Source organism: Salvelinus sp. IW2-2015, linkage group LG17 (genome assembly GCF_002910315.2).
Source record: "Salvelinus sp. IW2-2015 linkage group LG17, ASM291031v2, whole genome shotgun sequence".
In the NCBI taxonomy this organism is placed as follows: domain Eukaryota; kingdom Metazoa; phylum Chordata; class Actinopteri; order Salmoniformes; family Salmonidae; genus Salvelinus; species Salvelinus sp. IW2-2015.
Window position 1 is genome coordinate 9,253,913 of NC_036857.1, and position 16,304 is coordinate 9,270,216.

The 16,304-nt window shown below is 39.7% G+C and overlaps 1 long non-coding RNA gene across 1 annotated transcript; it reads left to right on the top strand.

Moving 5' to 3' along the window:
• Window positions 1–2,420: 2,420 nt before the first annotated feature.
• Window positions 2,421–10,398, top strand: LOC111977256 (uncharacterized). Its single transcript, XR_011481276.1, has 3 exons — window positions 2,421–2,530; window positions 6,760–6,879; window positions 8,948–10,398. It is a non-coding gene; the product is annotated as an uncharacterized lncRNA (long non-coding RNA).
• Window positions 10,399–16,304: the final 5,906 nt, after the last annotated feature.

The window sequence follows — 16,304 nt, forward strand, 5'->3', positions numbered from 1 at the left end:
GCTTCTTCTTTAATTAAATGTACAATTTAAAAAATAAATAAATAAAGAACTATTAACAACTATTCATATTCCATACTTTTATGTTTTTGTGTAAAGACCTTTTTCATGTACATATTCTATATCCTATGCTAGATACAGTGGCTTCTTCTTGACTTTTTTGTGAGAAGGTCCAGTAAGACTTGACATCTTGTCACACCCTGGCCTTAGTATTCTTTGTTTTATTTATTATTTTAGTTAGGTCAGGGTGTGACATGGGGAGTGTATGTGTTTTTGTAGTTGTCTAGGGAAGTCTATGGTTGCCTGAATGGGTTCTCAATTAGAGACAGCTGGTTATTGTTGTCTCTGATTGGGAGCCATATTTAAGGTAACCATAGGCTTTAGCTGTTTGTGGGGTATTGTCTATGTRGATGTTCTATGTTGCTTGTAGGCACTAGTTCATGTTTAGCTTCACGTTCGTCTGTTTTGTTATTTTGTAAAGTGGTTTCGTTTGGTGTTCGTTCTCTTCAAATAAAAGGAAGATGACTTACTTTCCACGCGCTGCATGTTGGTCCTCACTCTCTACTATAGACGATCGTGACACATCTATTCACACTTCAAAAAAATATGTAATAAACCTTCAGCTTGGTGGTTTGCATGAACAAACAAAATGTTTCAAGCCAAGATAAAATACTGGGGTCTTTAATTCCCTTTCCAGCTTTGCCAGACTCAAGTGCTGAATCTATAAATAAGTCAGTCTGAGGCGGATTTTTGAGTTGACTGTTTTCCTCAAAAGGATATGCACGCGTATGCCCTCTTCCTTTTGCTGCTACAGTACCTTTATGGAGACAAAGTGCAGCTAAATTCCCAATTAAACTGTTTAAAGTTCTGAAGAAGAGGTCTAGCAACTGAGTCATTGACTAAAATTAAAGGACAGACTTTGTTATTTACAATAGCACCTTCAAGATTTTTCCATTTGACATACATTCATCTACAAAAGGTTTCAAGTACTTTTTCATGTGTGGCTTTTGGGGCCCAAACCATGAGCGTGCTTTTTTTTTTATGTGTATGGATTTCCTAAGCAGGGCGGGCGCCTGTCGAGGGGGTTATTTATGGGGTTTTGCATTAAATGGATGCAGATGATAGGCCTATACCTGAAAAAGTAGATTAAGTGATTGGTGCACGTTGACTGACCTGTATGGTGGATGGAGTAAGGAAACCCACTTCATCCAAATAAAAAAATGTTTATGAGTCTCTCCCTTCTCATGTCAGCTAGGCTTTATGAGATACCCTGTAAGAGCGTTTGTGCACAAGCCCCATTGCCGCGGGAAGTAGGGGTGCTGGAGGTGCTGCAGCACCCAATGGTTGTGAGATGGTAAGACTGCAAGAATGGGTGGTGTTGCAAAAAAAATGGTACAAAATAAATCCAGTTGCATTATTGATCTAAATGATAATGGAATCGGGGAAGGGGAGAGAAAAAAACATGGAATATTTCTATATGGGCCTCATTCTGCATGGAGAGCTATCAGCTCTGCTTTGTAAGCGGTGTGCTGATGATGTGCTTTTATCTATTCAGTTGTGGGGGGTTGGAGTTAGACAGTATGATAGACAGTTTAGTTTGAGTTGAGTTGGGTCTCTCTCTGTCCCTCTCCCATAGGCGGCATGTGAGTTTCAAGTTTGGGGAAGCTAATTTTCACCATAAAAATGCAGCTTTATAAGAAAGTATTCCATTAATCTATCATTGCATTTGCAGACTTGTGTAAGATGGTTTGCTATTCCTAAAGTGATGAGTAGATTGGGCTAATATAATTTAGGCTAATAATATATATTTTTTTAAACTGCAGTGTAGTGGCGTAGAGTAGGCCTAGGCTATAGGAAATATATCTGTTTCTTCTCCTTTTGTGTTTATAAACACATTTCAAACAATTCTACCAGACTTTGTCTGGAGACATTAGCAGAATCCTATTTTTTATTTGACAAAAAATGCAGGGTAGTATAGGCCAACATCTGACAAACAGATAAAAACATTTTCATAAAAATGAAAAGGGAAAACACAAATTGTGCAACGTGACGTCCATCTAACCTGGATGAGGAAGTTATTGTCCAAAAACAAAGTTTCAGGTGGCACTGACCCAACAATAATAAATAGTGAATATGCTCATTGCGCTTCTTTTGAGCCTATGCGCCTTTTGGAGCGCATTCTTCTCTGTCTCGATTAGCTCAACAGTGAAATGACTGACAACACTGTCAGCCAATCCGATGTCTAGCTAGTCAATTCAATTCAAGGGGCTTTATTGGAATGGGAAACATATGTTAACGTTGCCTCAGCTTGTCAAATTGTCTCAACTAGCGAAAAGTCACCAATGGGAATATGAGACAGTCGCAAATAATTGTATCCAACCACCATCTCCTGTTTGACATGTGGTCCAATCATATTTGCCCTTTGACTTTAGACCCTGCCCCAACCAGAATTTTCAAAAAACTAGCGGCGGCCATGACGCTTTCCCCTGATCGGATCATTGTTGTTTACATCACACGAAGAGAGAGTTACAGCGTAAGTATATTTTATAAGCTGCATGAAATCCATTGTAATGTTATTGCTACATCTGTGAAGTTGTAAGAATGTAAAATTGAATTGTGAACATTATTATACGGTGCGATCTCTGGTGTCATCTACCTATGATGCAAGTAGCATTGGTTTTGTCATCGGTAACGTTACCTAACTAACGTTAGAATCAGCCACAACTTGGCTGCATTTTTTAATAATATTTTTACAATCGTAACTATTTTAATGCGTACTATCGCTTAAAATCGTGCTTTGTTGTATGGTATAAAACGTTTGGGCAGTTGTGATAACGTTGTGAAAGCATGTGCACGCGACGCAGGCTAAAGTACAGTACAGTAACGTTAGCGTACAGTAGTTTATTTTCGGTTCCAGTATATGGCACAATTTTCCAGTATATGGTACAATAAATCTAGTATTAGCTAATACATGTATTATGTTAGCTAGTTTAACGCTGTGAAAACCGTGATGTTTGCCTTGCATTTCAATCTAGACATAGATATGCGTCTGCAACGTGTTGTTGCAATGTTAGGTAGGCTATTCAATTCCCTTGACGTTCTGCATGCATGAATACTTTACAATAATGGAAGATATGCATTGTGTTAATTTTACTATTTGCCCATGTAGATATGACATGCATTGAATGCTACACAACTTTATATACATGCTTTCCATAAATGCAGTGTGTACTTTTGCAAAGATGAAAACCCTTTCATGATGACACTCCCTTCCTGTATCTTGTCATATAGGCCTATGCATTCTTTGTCCTATAGCTACATAACTAAATCTAGTAGCTGTCACTTACCATTCATGCTGCGGCTTGGCTGTAGATTTGTTCTCATGGTGCTGGGAATGCTTAGTACTGTAGCTGTCACTTATGTATTCTCTGTATGTATTATGTATGAACCCTTGAACATACAGGTACCTCCAGCGCTCCCTCCTGCCTCACGTTCGGCCCCTGCCCCATGTAATCTACCCCAGGCCCCCTTGTATCCATCCCAGGCTTCTGTCCTTCCGGAGGCAGGAAGGACATCACCTATTCTACTGGTCTTCATGCTTTTTAAAATAATAAATGAGAAGCTTAGAAATGATAATTGAGTATTTGCTAATGTTGCTTCTATATTGTCTGTAGCCTAAGACTAATGGCAGGAACTCTCATGACAAACAAGTCTGAGGTGAGACACCAGCCTAAGATCTGTCCTTTTTTCAATGTTGTCCTCTGCCACGCTGATCTTCAACACAGGGGCCCCTCAGGGGTGAGTGCTCAGTACCGGTTCACTCATGACTGCATGGCCAAGCACGACTCCAACACCATCATTAAGTTTGCCGACGATACAACAGTGGTAGGCCTGATCACCGACAACGATGAGACAGCCTATAGGGAGGAGGTCAGAGACCTGGCAATGTGGTGCCAGGATAACAACCTCTCCCTCAACGTGATCAAGACAAAGGAGATGATTGTGGACTACAGGAAAAGGAAGACTGAGCACACCCCCATTCTCATCGAAGGGGCTGTAGTGGAGCAGGTTGAGAGCTTCAAGTTCCTTGATGTCCACTTCACCAACAAACTATCATGTTCCAAACACACCAAGACAGTCGTGAAGAGGGCACGACAATGCCTATTCCCTCTCAGGAGACTGAAAAGATTTGGCATGGGTCCTCAGATCCTCAAAAAGGTTATACAGCTGCACCATCAAGAGCATCCTGACTGGTTGCATCACTGCCTGTTATGGCAACTGCTTGGCTTCTGACCGCAAGGCACTACAGATGGTAGTGCGTACGGCCCAGTACATCAATGGGGCCAAGCTTCCTGCCATCCAGGTCCTCTATACCAGGCGGTGTCAGAGGAAGGCCTTAAAAATTACCAAAGACTCCAGCCACCCTAGTCATAGACTGTTCTCTCTGCTACCGCACGGCAGCGGTACCCAAGCACCAAGTCTAGGTCCAAAAGGCTTCTTAACAGCTTCTACTCCCAAGCCATAAGACTCCTGAACAGTTCTCTGTTTATTATCTATGCATAGTCACTTTAACTCTTCCTACATGTACATATTACCTCGACTAACCTGTGCCCCCACACATTGACTCTGAACTGGTACCCCCTGTATATAGCCCTGCTACTGTTACTGTGCCTTGCTACTGCTACTGTTTACTGCTGCTCTTTAATTATAGATTTTTTTAAATTACATATGTATTTTTTTACTTAACACTTATTTTTTCTTAACTGCATTGTTGGTAAAGGGCTTGTAAGTAAGCATTTCACTGTAAGATCTACACCTGTTCGATTTGATTTGAATTGGCCCAGTGTCGTCCGGGTTAGGGGACGGTTTGGGCGGGGTAGGCCGTTATTCTAAATAAGAATTTGTTCTTACCTGACTTGCCTAGTTAAATAAAGGTATAAAAAAATGAGAGTGATGCATTTTGCATCATTTGATGCTGCTATTTGCATCATGTTTATTTATTTATTTTTATTTCACCTTTATTTAACCAGGTAGGCTAGCTGAGAACAGGTTCTCATTTACAACTGCGACCTGGCCAAGATAAAGCAAAGCAGTTCGACACATACAACAACACATAGTTACACATGGAATAAACAAACATACAGTCAATAATACAGTAGAAAAAGTCTATATACAATGTGTGCAAATGAGGTAGGATAAGGGAGGTAAGGCAATAAATAGGCCATGGTGGCGAAGTAATTACAATATATCAATTTAACACTGGAATGGTGGATGTGCAGAAGATGAATGTGCAAGTAGAGATACTGGGGTGCAAAGGAGCAAGATAAATACTTTTTTATTTATTTAACCAGGTAGGCAAGTTGAGAACAAGTTCTCATTTACAACTGCGACCTGGCCAAGATAAAGCAAAGCAGTTCGACACATATAACAACACAGAGTTACACATGGAGTAAAACTAACATACAGTCAATACAGTTGAAAAATAAGTCTATATACAATGTGAGCAAATGAGGTGAGATAAGGGAGGTAAAGGCAATAAATAGGCCATGGTGGTGAAGTAAATACAATATAGCAATTAAAACACTGGAATGGTAGATTTGACAGTAGATGAGTGTGCAAAGTAGAAATACTGGGGTGCAAAGGAGCAAAATAAATAAATACAGTAGCGGAAGAGGTAGTTGTTGGTGCTATTTATAGATGGACTATGTACAGGTGCAGTGATCTGTGAGCTGCTCTGACAGCTGGTGCTTAAAGCTAGTGCGGGAGATAAGTGTTTCCAGTTTCAGAGGTTTTTGTCGTTCGTTCCAGTCAATGGCAGCAGAGAACTGGAAGGAGAGGCGGCCAAAGGAGGAATTTGCTTTGGGGGTGACAAGTGAGATATATCTGCTGGAGCGCGTGCTACGGGTGGGTGCTGCTATGGTGACCAGCGAGCAGAGATAAGGCGGGACTTTACCTAGCAGGGTCTTGTAGATGACCTGGAGCCAGTGGGTTTGGCGACGAGTATGAAGCGAGGGCCAGCCAACGAGAGCGTACAGGTTGCAGTGGTGGGTAGTATATGGGGCATTTTGTATATGTGACGCAAAATGTATCATACGGGGTTGATTTCTGTATTTTGAAAGTTACATATCTTGAAAACGTGATTGCTGACAACCAAAACATTTTGGGACTATGACAACAGTGGACTAATGAAACAAATACCAACATTTTGTTTTTGGGTGTAAGTTTCCTTTAACGTCAGCTAGCTAGGAAGCTAACTAACTAATGTTAACCATGTGGTTTAACCAAAGCCAAGGTGGTTTAGTTTTCTATACCGTTCCTGGTTTAACTAAGAGCATTGTACCATTAATGTGGATGCTACCATGATTACGGATAGTCCTGAATGAATTATGAATAATGAGTGAGAAAGTTAGATGCACAAATATCATAATCGTAGTAGTACAAAAAGTGTTGATATGGAGGAAAATACCCTCATATTAAAGCTGACAATCTGCACTTGAACCTCATAGTCATTGTATCATTTCAAGTCCAAAGTGCTTGAGTACAGAGCCAAAACAAACAAAAAAATTGTCACTGTCCCGATACTTTTGTATCACACTTTATTTAGCTAAATGATTATCCATAGTTGCCTCTTTTGATACAGCTACAGCAGTATGTAAATGGACTGTTATCTCGAATGCAACATTAAGATGTAAAGACATTTACACTCCAATTGAACTCTCTGTGAAGTTTTGTAATATCTTATTTTCCTTTCTCTCATTCTAGTTGTTCTCGGGAGACAGATCAGTGTGTGTAGAGAGAAAACATTTGACCTGGTGGAGTCAGGCTTCTTCTTTGTCTTTGGACCACTACACCAGCAAGGCAGAAGACGCCAAGTTTGGATCAGTGAGTCACCAACTCATCTTATGCCTTACACAACTCAGCACATACTTTTGTATATATAGTATATGTGGACACCCCTTCAAATTTGTGACTTTGGCTGTTTCAGCCACAGACGTTGCTGACAGGTGAATAAAATTGAGCACACAGCCATGAAATCTCCATAGACAAGAGAATGGCCTTACTGAAGACCTCAGTGACTTTCAACGTCATAGGATGCCCCCTTTCTAGCAAGTCAGTTTGTGACATTTCGTCCCTGCTAGAGCTGCCCCGGTCAACTGTAAGTGTTGTTATTGTGAAGTGGAAACATCTAGGAGCAACAACGGCTCAGCAGCGAAGTGGTAGGCCACACAAGCGCTGAGTACTCTTAGCAAAAAAATGTATCTTTAATTTATAATCTGTTGGAACGATGAGAATAGAAAGGTTCAGAACATTTGTTAAACATCACAGCACAGTTGAAAAATATATGGCAAATAGAAATCAAAACTGGATGGCATGCAGAGATGGATGGGAGGGGTTGAATGGAGCTGAAGGGTGGGACTAAAAATAACAAGATAACTATTGTAAAATATACTGTGTCCGTAAAATGTATATAGCATGTAGTAGGCGAAGTGTTGTTGTCCATTAGTTTCGTGCAATTAAGGGAGGGGTGGTAGGGTTACGGGAAAATAATAAAGGAAAATATATATAGTGCCTTCGGAAAGTATTTAGACCCTTTGACTTTTTCCAGATTTTGTTACGTTACAGCCTTATACTAAAATGGATTACATAAAACAATTTCCTCAGCAATCTACACACAATACCCCATAATGATAAGGCAAAAACAGGTTTTTAGACATTTTTGCAAATGTATTAAAAATAACAAATAAAAATACCTTATTTACATAAGTATTCAGACCCTTTGCAACAGTATGAGAGTCAAAATTGAGCTCAGGTGCATGTTTCCATTGATCATCCTTGATATGTTTCTACAACTTGATTGGAATCCACCTGTGGTAAATTCAATTGATTGGACATGATTTCGAAAGCCACACATCTGTCTATATAAGGTCCCACAGTTGACAGTGTATGTCAGAGCTAAAACCAAGCCATGAGGTCGAAGGAATTGTCTGTAGAGCTCTGAGACAGGATGCCAAGCATCATGTCTGGAGGAAACCTGCCAACATCCCTACGGTGAAGCATGGTGGTGGCAGCATCATGCTGTGGGGATGTTTTTAGCAGCACGGACTGGGAGACTAGTCAGGATCGAGGGAAAGATGAACGGAGCAAAGTACAAAGATCCTTGATGAAAACCTGCTCCAGAACACTCAGGACCTCAGACTGGGGTGAAGGTTCACCTTCCAACAGAACAACGACCCTAAGTACTCAGCCAAGACAACGCATGGGTGGCTTCGGGACAAGTCTCTGAATGTTCTTGAGTGGCCCAGCCAGAGCCCGGACTTGAACCCGATCCAACATCTCTGGAGAGACCTGAAAATAGCTGTGCAGCAACGCTCCCTATCCAACCTGACAGAGCTTGAGAGTATCTGCAGAGAACAATGGGAGAAAATACTCAAATACAGGTGTGCCAAGCTTTTAGCGTCATACCCAAGAAGACGCGAGGCTGTAATCACTGCCAAAAGTGCTTCAACAAAGTACTGAGTAAAGGGTCTGAATACTTATTGAAATTATATTTCAGTTTTTTATTTTGAGTACATTTGCAAACATGTCTAAAGACCTGTTTTTGCTTTGTCATTATGGGATATTGTGTGTAGATTGATGAGAAAAACAACAGTTTAATACATTTTAGAATAAGGCTGTAACCTTACAAAATATGGAAAAAGTCAAGGGGTCTGAATACTTTCCGAAGGCACTGTATATACATATTTACGAAATAAAATGTATGCGGGATTGGAAATAATCCAGACAATTACATTGATGGAGGCCACAATACATCTGCAATATTAAAGCTGATATACCCCTGCCCCCCAAAAAACAATGGCTCAGCTGCGAATTGTACAAGGATTTTAAGTTGGGACTTCGACTCCATACTAAATCTAATTCCATATCCTGTATTGTTCTGCACTCTCTATAGATTATGCTGATGCCCCACTAAGAACCTGGAGATCTTCACTGTTTCTGGGGGAGGTGACGTGGCCACAAACAATGCGTGGGACACCTTCCAACGCTACCTCTGTCTGGACAACAGCCAGAGGGTGATCAAGACATCTTCAACCCCATTGGAGGAGACGACCCAAGGTTCCTCGCCTCAGACTTCCTCCAATGGGTTTTGAGAAGGATGTGAGTAGTGAGGAGTTGAGCAGAGATTCATTGGGACAGAGCTCATGTCATTGTTTTAGGTGGAAATGTATTCTGTTTGCAGCACAGGAGGTTGGTGGTGCTGTACCTTAATTGAGGATAACGTGCTGGTGGTAATGATGAGTGGAATAGTATCAAATACATCAAACACATGGTTTCCAGGTGTTTGATGCCAATCCATTTGCTCCGTTCCAGACATTATTTTGAGCTGTTCTCCCCTCAGCAGCCTTCTGTGGTCACACTTACATATGTTGTTCTACTTGTGCTCTTTCCACAGATGTTATTTAATTGAACCTTTATTTAACCAGGCAAGTCAGTTAAGAACAAATTCTTATTTACAATGACGGCCTACACTGGCCAAACCCGGACGACGCTGGGCCAATTGTGTGCCGCCCTATGGGACTCCCAATCACGGCCGGTTGTGATACAGCCTGGATTCGAACCAGGGTGTCTGTAGTGGCTCTGGCTTGCTGATATCATCTGATCTGATGAGACTCCCTGCGATTTGACTCCTGTATTACTGACAGTTTTCAATAAAACTTCCAATGACAAATTGAAATAATTTGAGATTCTGTAATTGAAAGACAATTGTAGTTCCCAATCAGACAATTACTATAAAACAAATCTGTTTTCCTCAGTGCAGTTGTAAACAACCATCAACGAGTCCATCCTCAGCCCCTCCATCACTGCAACGGATTGTCCGGTCTGCTGAGAGGGTCATTGGCTGCCACCTGCCCTCCTTCGAGGTCCTGCACGACTCCAGGGCAAGGAAGCGTGCAGGAAAGATCATTGCCAACCCCTTCCGTCCCCTCTGGCAAACGGTTCAGGTCAATCACGACCAAAACCTCACGCCACCTGAACAGTTTCTTCCCCTTGTGCCATGGCCCTCATCCAGCCGGCAACCTGGTCTACGATGATCCTGTCATCCATGGACTTTGTACTCTGCGCTATTCATCCACAGACTATTCACTGCACTATCATCCCAGAACTGCACATGGCTCTTTGCACTCTCTGCACATCTCTTACATGCATCATTTATAATGTAGCTTATAGCACTCACAGTGTACATACTGTATGTGAATCTGTGGAGATTCTGCATCTATATATTTTTTGGTCTGTAAATGTTGTTTATCGTCTGTCTGTATTTTGTTTATTGTGGCAGCACCATTTCAGTCATTCCTGTACATGCAAATGTATTTGGCGAATAAAGCTGATATGTTAACCTGAGTTTATCATAGGTCAGTTAATATTCTATTATTTGAGACTGGTTATGTACTGAATGAACTGTAGCAGATTCTTCCCTTTGTGTCTTCATGTAATTCAACATTCCCCATGTGCTGTGTGTGTCCTTGGGCTTAACCTAAGCATTGGCCCCTGCCTGTAATTAGTGGACTTGTTTTATGGTGTTTGCTAGAGCTGACTGTCTGCTTTTACAGACACACATTTCTGGCTAACAAGTAATAAGCTATAACTGACTTTAGCAAGTAGATTCCACTGAACTCAACGTATAGTATACCTATTAGAATTTATTTGGTTATCAAGCTGCTGGGTTTCCCAAGTTGTTTGGCGCTTACTGCTCAAACCTACTAACTAGCTAAAAAGACAGCTCTTCTATGGTATATTGGCGATTGCCCAATTGAATGTGCATCCCGCCACCTACTGTGTGGGATGGAAACAGCATCCCCCCTCAAAAAAACTGAAACAAACTACCAAAAAAAACGACCATATCTGATCCCTACACAGGCTCAAGGGGAGCCTGGGAGGGTGGGCCGTCTTCCGGCGCCAATACCCCTTGCAAGTCTTCAGATGTAAAATCCTTAAGTCCCAAAAACTTTTCTGCCGCAGCCACAATAATGTCCAGTTTCTTAGATTTATTTTAGACTTATAGTTTATAACTGTGGCAATGAATGCCACAAAATCCACCTTAACACACAGGGTATCTTTTGACTGGCAGGAAACATTTACTACACGCTGTGGTGCATCCACTACCATATTGTCACTAGCATCACTTGTTTTCTCAATTATTTGAATTGCCTTTCTATAGGAGATTCGAATGGTTGCTCTAACTTTTGCCACCCCAATCTCCTTCACCTTTACAGGGAACTCCAGGAACTCGGGATCATGATCCCCACCACCACCATCTGACATAACCAAGCTTCTCATGCGTAGGTAGATGCTCTATATCAAAAAACAACAGGATGGACAGACTTTCTTATTTTTCTCCATTCACCCGGTGGGTCAGATGCCGGGCAGCAACCACACCAGGAATTATCTTCAGGTATTCAAATTGAACCCCTGCGATGACTCCTTTGACAGGTGCTCTACTCCGAAGTTCAAAGGACGAAACTTCTGCTGTCTGGATTCTTTTGAGGTCCACTGCAATTTTCCTCTGTTCTTCAGAAATACAATGAGTTGAAAATAAGACCACTCCTGGTCACTTTGACAGACTTTTTTGTTACAGTTTTCGACACTACTGTTGTCCATTCAGGACATCCATTTTCACCAACTGCTAGACACACTGCTTGATTCAAACTCAGCATCCACTTCCCCACACATGTCTGTCTGAAGCATCATTATACACAAGACCTGCACCCAGGCCTCTACTGTGTTCTTTGTTTTTTTCTCTCACTCTTGTATTCTGCCCGCTTTTTGCAACGCACCAATCAACTCAATCAAATCGCTCTGCAGTGCATCACAAACAGAAGGCTCATAATAGCCAATCACATCACAGGACTTGCCAATGATAGGAACTTGTTAGTTCGTCTTACACTCCGGTGAAAGTGACCAATCGAAGATTTCTAGACACGCACCCGCCTTTAAGCCCGCCCCCATCAGCCGAGGTCCAACCCCAAAACTGCCAAGACTTGAGAGAACAATTTGAGAAATTGAGAGAGAAAACTTTACAATGATAAGTTACTATTGCTGGTAGACAATTTTATGCTTTCATATAAAGTTTTAGACGTTTGAATCACGTTTCTTTGCTTACAGTTCTATATGTACTGTTTAAGAAATGTCTATTTTTGAGCTGTGGCAATGATGTTCTGCTCGCTCAATGTCACACTTGCAAACTCTCAAATTTAATCTGCGCTCTCGGCGGGCATGTATACTTCTGGGACCTGTCCTGACCTCTGCTTGGTCGACCAACTGTCTTCTCTCGACTGTTTGCTTGCGCAATGATGTTTCATTTTACTCGCGTGCGCCATCTAGTGCTCGTTTAATTTTTGAATTGGATTTGACACCATACCCCGTAGCCGACGATGCTGTAGAAATGATGATGAGCAAGTTACGCACCCTGAGGACATTGCAACCTTCTATTTGTGCTGTTGCACGCGATGTAATATTAGTCATAATGTGAACTGTACCGTGCGCTTACGGTTGTTAGTTAGTATTGTTTTTGTCTCTGGCGGTTAAAATCGTTACATTGGATCTTTCTGACCGTTGAGGAGTACTGCACCCGGCCTCTAGGTTGTGTTATTGATGTACGTTTAGGTTCTTTGCTGCACACTGCTACACGGATTCCAAAGATTTGTATAACTAACCCAATATAGACCACAGCCTGTCGTTTCCAATGAGAACATATTAATCATAGTGGGTAAAAAAAAAAAGCTAGTTATAATTGTAATGGCTTAGCAGATAATAAGAAAAGAAGAACAATATTTACCTGGCTCAAAGAGAAGAAATATAATATATGTTGTTTACAGGAAACTCATTCTACAATTTTAGATGAAGGTGAGTGGAGAAATGCGGACTTGACTGGTAAGGGGGAGGGGGGGGGGTGAAATGTACTTCTCCCATGGGTAAAGACATCAAAAGGGTGATTGATATTAATTTAATACATGTCATTTTGATCTGAATGTGCAAATTGTCCAAACAGATCTGCAAGGTAGATGATTTTAAATATGTTATTGGACCATAAACAGATATGGCTCATTAACCTTTACGGACCAAATAATGATGATCATCGCTTATTTGAAAATATATATAATACATTATCAAACCTGCAAGCAATACAAGACTCTATTATTATGGTGGGAGATTATAACACTGTTTTAAATACCTTAATGGACTGTAAAGGAAATCACACTACAAACTATCACCCTCATGCTCTTAAGAAAATCATGAATGTCATGGTTTCATAGATATATGGAGGCTTAAATAACCTGACCTACTGAGATATACATAGCGGACGATCAATCAATCTCGTAGTCTTGACTTCTTTCTTATATCATTCTTGTTGGCACCAAAAGTGAAAAAAGTGTTGATAGGGGATAGAATGTGTTCGGACCATCAGATAATTGGCATATACATTACTCTTGCTGAATTTCCACGTGGGCGAGGATATTGGAAATGTAATCAAAGTCTATTGGATGATAACTTGTTTTTTAACTAGGACAGAGGAATTTATAACAGATTTTTTCCGACATAACATATGTACAGCAAATCCGCTTATTGTATGGGACACTTTTAAATGTGCCACTTTTAAATGTGCCTTTAGAGGCCATGCAATTGAGTAGTCTACTCATCTCTAAAACAAAAGCAATTTAGGTCAAAGGAGTCAGTACTAACAAAGGAAATAGAAGGTCTAGGGGGCGACTCTAACAGAACAGATAGACAGCAATAAAAACTGTACCATAGAGGCTCAAAATAAGTTGGAGGGAAAACAAAAAGAAATGGGGGAACTTATTCAACAAAGATCAAGTGTAATATATTAGAATAAAGCAAACTGGATGGAATATGGGGAAAAATGCAGTAAATTATGTTTTAATATTCAACATAGAAATACTTCTAAAAATAATTTACTGAAACTTGTTACAAATTACTGAGTAACCTATGATTCGCCAAATTATATTTTTAAAGAGGAAGCAAAGTACTTTAAGCATATGTTTTCGTTTCAGTCTCCTTCATCTCCTCTAACCAAAGCTAATTGTACGGATTTGTTTTCTATTAATAATGTAAAATTAACAGCCATACAGAATGACTCATGCGAAGGTGAAATTACAGAGGAATTAAAGCCTTTAAGTCCGGGAAAACTCCAGGGCTGGATGGTATACCAGTTGAGGTATACCAAACCTTTTTTGATATACTCAGAGGACGTTATTAGCATGTTTTAATCACTCATATGCAAATGGTAGATTATCAGACACTCAACAAGGTCTGATTTCATTATTACTGAAACAGTAATAATGAGTGGGAAATATAAAGATCCAGTCCATTAAAAAAATTGGAGCCTCCTTACAGTTGTGTTGTGATGCAAAAATGCTTGTAAAATGTATAGCGTATAGAATTAAAAAGGTATTGTCGAACATTATTCATTCTAATCAGACAGTTTTTTTACAGGGATGATACATTGGAGATAAGACTTTGAAAAGCCTTTTGATAAAGTACGACTGGAGTTTATATATAAATGCCTGGAACATTTCAATTTTGGAGAATCACTTATAAAATGGGTTAAAATTATGTATAGTAACCCTATAGTAACCCTAGGTAAATAATGGCTACATCTCAGAACGTTTTTAACTGTCAAGAGGAGTGAAACAAGGTTGCCCACTATTGGCATATCTATTTATTATGGCCATCGAAATGTTAGCTATTAATTTCAGATCCAACAATAATATCAAGGGATTAGAAATACAGTGCTAAAAACCAAGGTGTCATTGTACACTGATGATGAATGTTTTCTTTTAAATCTACAACTTGGATCCCTCCACAGCCTCATGGAGGATCTAGATCATTTTTATAACCTCTCTGGATTACAACCAAATTATGATAATTCTACTATATTATGTATTGGATCACAAAAAAAGACTACTTTTACTTTCCATGTAGTTTACCAATAAAATGGTCTGATGGTGATGTGGATATACTCGGTATACATATCCCGAAAGAAATACATAATTTCACTCCAATAAATTTTTATAGAAAGTTTGCAAAAATAGATAAGATCTTGCTACCATGGAAAGGTAAATAACTTTCTATTTGTGGAAAAATCACCCTGAAATCACCCTATTTAGTCATATCCCAGTTTACCTATTTGTTCATGGTCTTACCTACACCTAGCGAACAGTTTTAAACATTTTATGAGAAAAAAAGATTCCATTTTATTTTGGAAAGGCAAGCCAGACAAAATGAAACGGGCCTATTTATATAATGAATTGAATTCGACCTCCCACTAAAGGCTTCAGTCATACAAAAGTTATACTTAAATCCAAACTGGTTCTCTAGCAAATTAGTAAGAATGTCTCACCCTATGTTCAAGAAAGGCCTTTTTCCCATTATTCAAATTACAACCTCTCACTTTCAGTTATTTGAAAAAGAGATAATCTCTTAAATATCACTATTTTTTAAAACAAGCCATAGAAAGTTGCTTGTAATTTCAATTTAATCCACCAGAAAAGACAGAACAAATAATACAACAAATATTGTGGTTGAACTCCGATATACTAACTGATAAAAAAAACATTATTTATTGATAAAAAAAAATTAAAAAGTATAATCTTCGTAAATTAAATCATAAAAACGACGGGTGTCATACATGCAGCTAACTAAAACATATATTTATAGATTGCAAAATGGTTGGGAAGAGATTTTTGACGTACCGATTCCATGGCACATGGTTTATGAACTGAGACGCAAAACGACCCAGATTCAAAATGTTGCATTTTTCAATTTAAACTATTATACAGAATTCTTGCAACCAACAAAATTTTATTTATATGGGGGATACAACCTTCCCAGCGCAGCAGATTTTGCTGCGAAGAGGCAGAATCATTAGATCATTTGTTTTGGTACTGTCCATATGTAGCTTGTTTTTGGTCACAGGTCCAGGAATGACTGAAGAATTGCAATATTTACCTGGAGCTAACCCTGCAGATAGCACTACTTGGCGATCTGAAAAGTCATAGTCAATCGATCAACAATATAATAATACTTTTTGCAAAAATGTTTATTTACAATGGAAAGGCTCAGAACTTTTGAGAAACGTCACAGCACAGATGTAAAATATATGGCAACTAGACATCCAATATGGATGTCGTTAAGAGACAGATGGGAGGGCTTGAATGGAGCTGAAGGTTGGGACTAATAGCAACTAATAACAGCAAGATAAATAATTTCAAACATACTGTGCCCGTAAA